Source organism: Netta rufina, assembly GCF_964035555.1.
Source record: "Netta rufina genome assembly, chromosome: 7".
In the NCBI taxonomy this organism is placed as follows: domain Eukaryota; kingdom Metazoa; phylum Chordata; class Aves; order Anseriformes; family Anatidae; genus Netta; species Netta rufina.
Genome location: NC_140130.1, coordinates 37741360 through 37747743, shown reverse-complemented (window position 1 = coordinate 37747743; position 6384 = coordinate 37741360).

Below are 6384 nucleotides of genomic sequence, written 5' to 3'. Positions count from 1 at the left end.
GCGTTTCATTCAGACTTCCGAGTCCCTTAAGTCACGTAACACTTCCTCTTTTTCCAAGGCTATAGCCCACAATACACACTTCTCAGTGACTGGGAATGAGAAGCCAGCTTTGAGGTCACTGAAATAAAGTGAGAATGAATAATTTCTGAGCAGCACTAACTTTTGCTAAGGTATATAAAGCAATATCCCATACATTAGAGCTTTGACTCTGGGCATCTAGAAAAGCAAACTGAAGGACACTGTAAAAGAGCCCATACAGCTCACAACAAAACAATAAATGTGGTAGCTTTAAAAACACTCTCCTTTGCCATGCCTCATTAGATTCAACTAGAGAGTTTTCATCTACTGCAGAAAGCTAGGAAAGAAAAGAAATACATCTCACAGTCTGTAAGTCAGACCCTTTCTCACATTGCTCAGCTGGGGGCAGCGGAAGGGGGATGACGGACGTAAGAAGTCACCTTTCCACAGGATAAACAGGCATTGGAGGGAGCAGAACCAGTCATAGCACTACTGGGGTAAGATACAACAAGTGTAAGACTTGCACCTCATTTAAAACAACGTGCAAGGGAGTATTTCTCAGCAAAATCTGTGTTTTCAAAAAGCTGTCCAAGGACTGTAAGACAAACCAGTCTACTATCATCAGCACAGCACATTAGGCAGAATAGTGACTGTTAAGGTACAAATCACAAGCAACAGTCTGGATAATTTCTAATTGACAAAGATGTTGACCCAAACACACAAAATACCAAGGTAAGCTGAAGGCATGAAAGCAGAATGGAAGCACTTCCATATACTTTGTAAAGTTTTGCAGAGCCAGTGAACTGTCTCTGAAGAGGGAGTGGTATAGATAAGATTATCTGCAAAGTGTGTGTAAAGGCATAAGGAGGAGTATGATAAGCAACATTACTTTAAAAATATTTTTTACGACATTGCCTTATTCTCCACCTATTTTTTGCACATTATTATTCAGAAATTACATTAAACCAGTTCAATTGTTAGGCAGTCTCAAATATTGCTACAGTAAAAGAAAAAAAAAAATCTGACATTGTTACAAAAAAAAAAAAAAAAAAAAAAACGTGGACCCAGAGTATAGCATAAATAGCCAAAAGTGCATCATAGTCAAAAGATGGCACACATTCAGTCCTAAGCAATATAAATTTTTTTATATTGTTACTTCTGCTGGAGTTAAGACAGATATAACACAGTGCTACAGAAAAGAGAAGCCTGGCATTTAACAATGTTTTACATAATAAACCTGTTTTGTTCATTATACACAAGAAAGAAGCTTAAATAATCCTAACTGAGGGCTATGCCAACATGCCACATTTTTATAGGAAGCAGAAAACAGAATTTGGAGATTAATTTCATTTGCCACTCATTTTCACGAAGGAATAGTTGTGAATGTGAATAAAGACTGTAATATACGTATATGGAAGAATAGGTAAAAGAGTTCAATTTAACTATTCTTTCAGTATTATACATTACTATGTAGTATTTGTCTATCCCACATGGTATGACCAGAAAGTAAGAACAATTTTAGTGTTTTCAGTTTTCTCAGCAAGAGCTCCAAGGTTTAGAAGCTTAAAAGAAGGCAGCTGCTGGGAGATAACCAGTATTTGAAGATAAATCACGTTTTTCAGAGACAAGTAGAAAGGCAGTAGTTCTGGAATGAGCAGATTTCATTCATCTTTCATTAAGTCCTAATTGCTAACCTGGCTCTATCACTGTGCAAACACGCTTTTAAAATTTATTTTGCACTACAGTGAGAAGTGAAATCAGCTCTAATGTTATACATGTATATGCAAAACATTTCTGATGATGTAAATCCACTGATTTGTTTCATATTCAATTAGGGCGAAGTTGATATAGCCATCCTGACAACATTTTGGACTAAACAGTTCCTAAGCATTCATTTTTTTCACATCCAGTACCTTATCAACCATTTCAATTCCTTAAAAAAGGGAAAACAAGCAAGACTTAAGTATGTGGCACTGCAGATCCTTTTTTGTGACCTGCATGAGGCTTGTTTCCCAGGAGTAAAGATGCAGAATTTCAAAATACACACAAGCTGAACAGGATCACAACAGAAATATTGGAGAACAAGGGAAACCTGTAATAAATTCTCACTTCAGCCTTGGAATGCAACTGATGAAGTAACTAGAGTTGCTCCAATACTGAATACTGACTATTGTCAATGCTAAGGAATAGTTTTCACAACATTAACTATGACTAGTTTACTGATTTTGGAAAATGTGTTATATTTAGAGATGCTACAAATGCGGAAGTCAACAGAGCTATATCTCGAAGAAAGAAAAAAAAAAGATTTTTAATGATTTAATAATCCATATGAATATGCACAAAATAGAACTGTTAACCTAATGAGAAATGAAAATCTTGCATGCATTGGTAACAAACAGTTAACATTTTTATTCCATAATATTCCAGATACTGTCTTGATCCAGTAGAGTCAGTCTATCCCTGCCTTCACTCTAGTTGATTAGGGGTCTGAAATAGAGAATGGCCCTCTCAAGTCAGATTTTCATAACAGAACAGGGAACAACAATAAACATGTCGTATTCTTAACCACTATCTACAGGGCACCTATGTATTTATACTCAGGCTTCCTGCAAGTTTCATTGCATGTTTCTACTTTTACCTAATCCAAAGAAATTTTAGCTTTACACCTTGCAATACTTGCCTTATTCAAGACATCTGCGGACTGAAAATGTGGATAGGGAGCAGGTATCATCAGACCATGTTTTCTATGAACAGATCAGGTTATTTTAAAATATCCTTATATTTTAAAATAAAATAAATGCTTTTACAATGGGATTATTTACTTGAAATATGTCGGAATGAGAAATACAACCTCTGAAGACACCCAGCTCCATAATACTCAGTTAAGGAAGAAAGTAACAGTAAGAGAGTACAGCTTCAATTGCAGCTCACTCCAGAGGTTGTAAGTTTTGAATTATGTTAATGAGATGATTTAACTTCCAACACAGAAAAAGCATAGACACGCCCAGACACATACTGACTAACATTATTAGAAACGTGTGCTTTCTCTCATACATACAGAAACGGGAAATGGCTGCGATGGCATGCGGCGGCAACACAAAGCACCATCCAGGGGAACGGACAAGAGGGCTCAGAGCAGCTCGACACAACATTTTGAGATGCCTTCTGCAAATCAAGGATATCTGCAAGTTAAAAGGAAGGGTGGGGGGGAAGGAAACTGGTTAAATATCAGTGAATTTCCATCTGTATTTCTCTCCTCCCCAACCAACCCCCCCCCCCCAGAACTCTTCCTTGTCCTGTACAGTCTTAACGCAATTTCCCTGTGCAAGAGACAGCCCATTCTCCTCAGTCTCATACTGTGACTTAGAAGATCTGAATGCCCCTGTTCCATACCTGCTGGCAGAAGATTATTATTAAAGATGAAGAACAAAACAGAGTTCCCCAAGAAGGGAATAGACTATTAGTGAATGTACCTACAATGGAAAAAACGTTGTAACTTTGTCCATGAAGCCTGGAGGAAAAAAACTGGACACAAGTTGGATCATCTGTACACCTCACTACAGAGCATCTACTCAGACCATATAATTCTCATGAATCACAGCCCTATTCAGTGTAGAAGATATGCTGGTTCATTTTTCACTGATCACTACCAAATGGCAAGATATTAACCCTGACTACAAGTAAGGACACTGATTTGCAAGGTATTTGGCATTAGTTTCCCTTGACTGAACTTTTAAGTTCTCATGATACTCTTAACACTAAAGCAACTGGAGCAAGTACCCAGTAACTGAGGGATACACAATAAGCAGTTTCCTATTACAGGTCTAAGTTGAAGTAATGCACCTAGTATCACAAAGAAAACAAAGGTAATGAATATGAACCCAGTTCTCCTGGATTGTGCCTTAGCCATGACACTTCTCCTTCCCCTTTTATAAAATTTTGCTTCCTTCACTTGCTTTCAATCCATCCCTCCACACCACTGGACCAGACAGGGCAAACAACATTGCACAAGCTGTGGTAGGGGGAGGGTATTGAATAGAAAACAAAGAGACCTCATAGCAACTGTAACAGCAGTTTTCTGATATACTTACCTTGACAAATACAGTGCCTGGTAGTTCTGGCCTACACATAAGCAAACATTATGAACACTTGAAGTTGCTTAATTACCCTGCATCAGTTTATCGTTACTATGCTTCATTACAATCCTTACCAAAGTATACACCTCTACATAAGACAAGGCATGCACCAGCAGGTAATGATTCTTTTTTTTTGGCTAGTAAAGATCAGATAGCATGGCATTGTAACTACATTAACCTGTTACACCTCTCCAGTTCTGTATTTCACCTGAAACAGCAGCCTTGACCACTGGAAGGATGAGGCAGACAAAGGACGCAGAGCAGATGACAGAGCTGAGCAAGTAGTCAAAGATTCCTTCTCATAACAGGGCAAATTTAAAGGAGGTGGTAACGGGTACTGACCAGACATTCCCTGCTTGAACCCTCCAGAGATCCTCTGTCACTTACCAGTTATTTCAGGCATGTGCCTCTGGGAGGTACAATTTCTACTGTCCAAATATCTGTCTGACCGTCCTACCTGGAAGTTCACCCTGCCATCCATCCAGTGTCAGCCATTGTCTTCCCAGTAGGCTCTTCATTTCACCTCTAGGGGATGCTCATTGTCCAACAGCTCCAGAAAACATGGACTGGCAAAGGGCAGCTCTTTTATCTGCCACTAAACCACGTCCCAAAGCACCACTAGACGTCTCTGAAACACCTCTGGGGATGGCCACTCCAGCACCTCCCTGGGCAGCCTGTTCCAATGCCCAACCACCCCTTCCGTGAAGAGATTCGTACCAATATCTGTCCTAAACCTTCCCAGCACAACTTGAGGCCATTTTCTGTGTCCTATCATTTGTCAGATGAGAAAAGAGACCAACACTCACCTCTCTACAACCTCCTTTCAGGGTAGGAGGGTCTCCCCTTAGCCTCCTTTTCTCCAGACTAAACACCCCCAGTTCCCTCAGGTTGCAGAACTACTCCTTTCTCTCCCCACACTGAGTCAGGGATTTAGAATTTATTTCAATGCTCACTTTCCATTCCGACATCATTTACAGTATTTCCATACCAGGATTGTTTTACTGAATACAGTAAGAAACAACAACAAAAAGCTAAAAAATTAAAAATAAAACCACCATCAACAGAAAACAACAACAAAACATCCCACACCACAACCTCAAAAATTCTGCCTTAGAGGGTAGGGGGGGGTCCAATAAAAAGAAATGCAAAATGCATTATTTAGGTACAAAACTCTAGCATCAACTTTAAATCTTTTTGTCATTGCTAAGAAAACCTAATCTCACCAAACTAGTCTCCAAAACAGTCTTTTAAAAATACCACTCTCATCGTACCTTCAAGCCAATAAAAGTTATCCTTATATCATCTCTCATAGATAGCATTACTATTGGCTAGTTTTTATGAAATTAGTAATTTCTAAGGAGCTATTAAGTACCCCAACACACTTGGATTCTGTTCCAGATCAGTGTAAAGAGACTTAAGTCACCTTCCCAGGAAGTCTGAAGTGGAATGAAGGTCTCAAATCCTAGAATTGGTGCTTTTAACAACAACAATCTATGACACTGGATTTTTTTTTTTTTCAGTTTGTTAGCTAAAAGCCCATGGGATGTCCACACCCATTTAATGCAAGTAGATAAAATAAGTTTAAATAAACTTTTCACACTTTTATATATAAAGACCCATATCTCAATTAAGTATTCAGGACATTCCACCTATGAAAAAAAAAAAAAGTCCTATAGAAAGAGTTATCCCGTACTACATTTAAGCAACAAAGCAGAGGTAAATCAAGTTCCCAGGAAAAAACACACGATTTTAATGAAGCAATTCTCTACCATAACACAAGAAAAAGTCCTCTGTAACATTTGTGACTTTTTGTTATGTAAACAACTCTGTTAATTTACAAACTAAAACTTTTGTAAGAAAAAAAAAATCTGCATCTCTTAGTCTATCTCAAAAACAAGAAACCTTCCCAGAGGGAAGCCATTTCAGGAGAATGAACTAAAATAAAGAAAAGCTTCAAATACAGTGTCTTTAGAACAGTTCACAAATAGCTCTGACCAGAACTTTACACACATAAAATTTATACACAGAGTTTATGGAAGTTAATACACAGAGAGAACATATATCATGCAATTCTTTTCTACCAAGAATCCATTCCAGCTGGACAGTGTGGTCACGACAGTCTGTAGCCATTGCCACGTACAGCTGAATAAAAACCTGTCATGACCAGTAAAATCTGCTCTAATACTTTCAGCCTGAAGTACTGCAGAAGCTAATGTCCACACAATTTCAG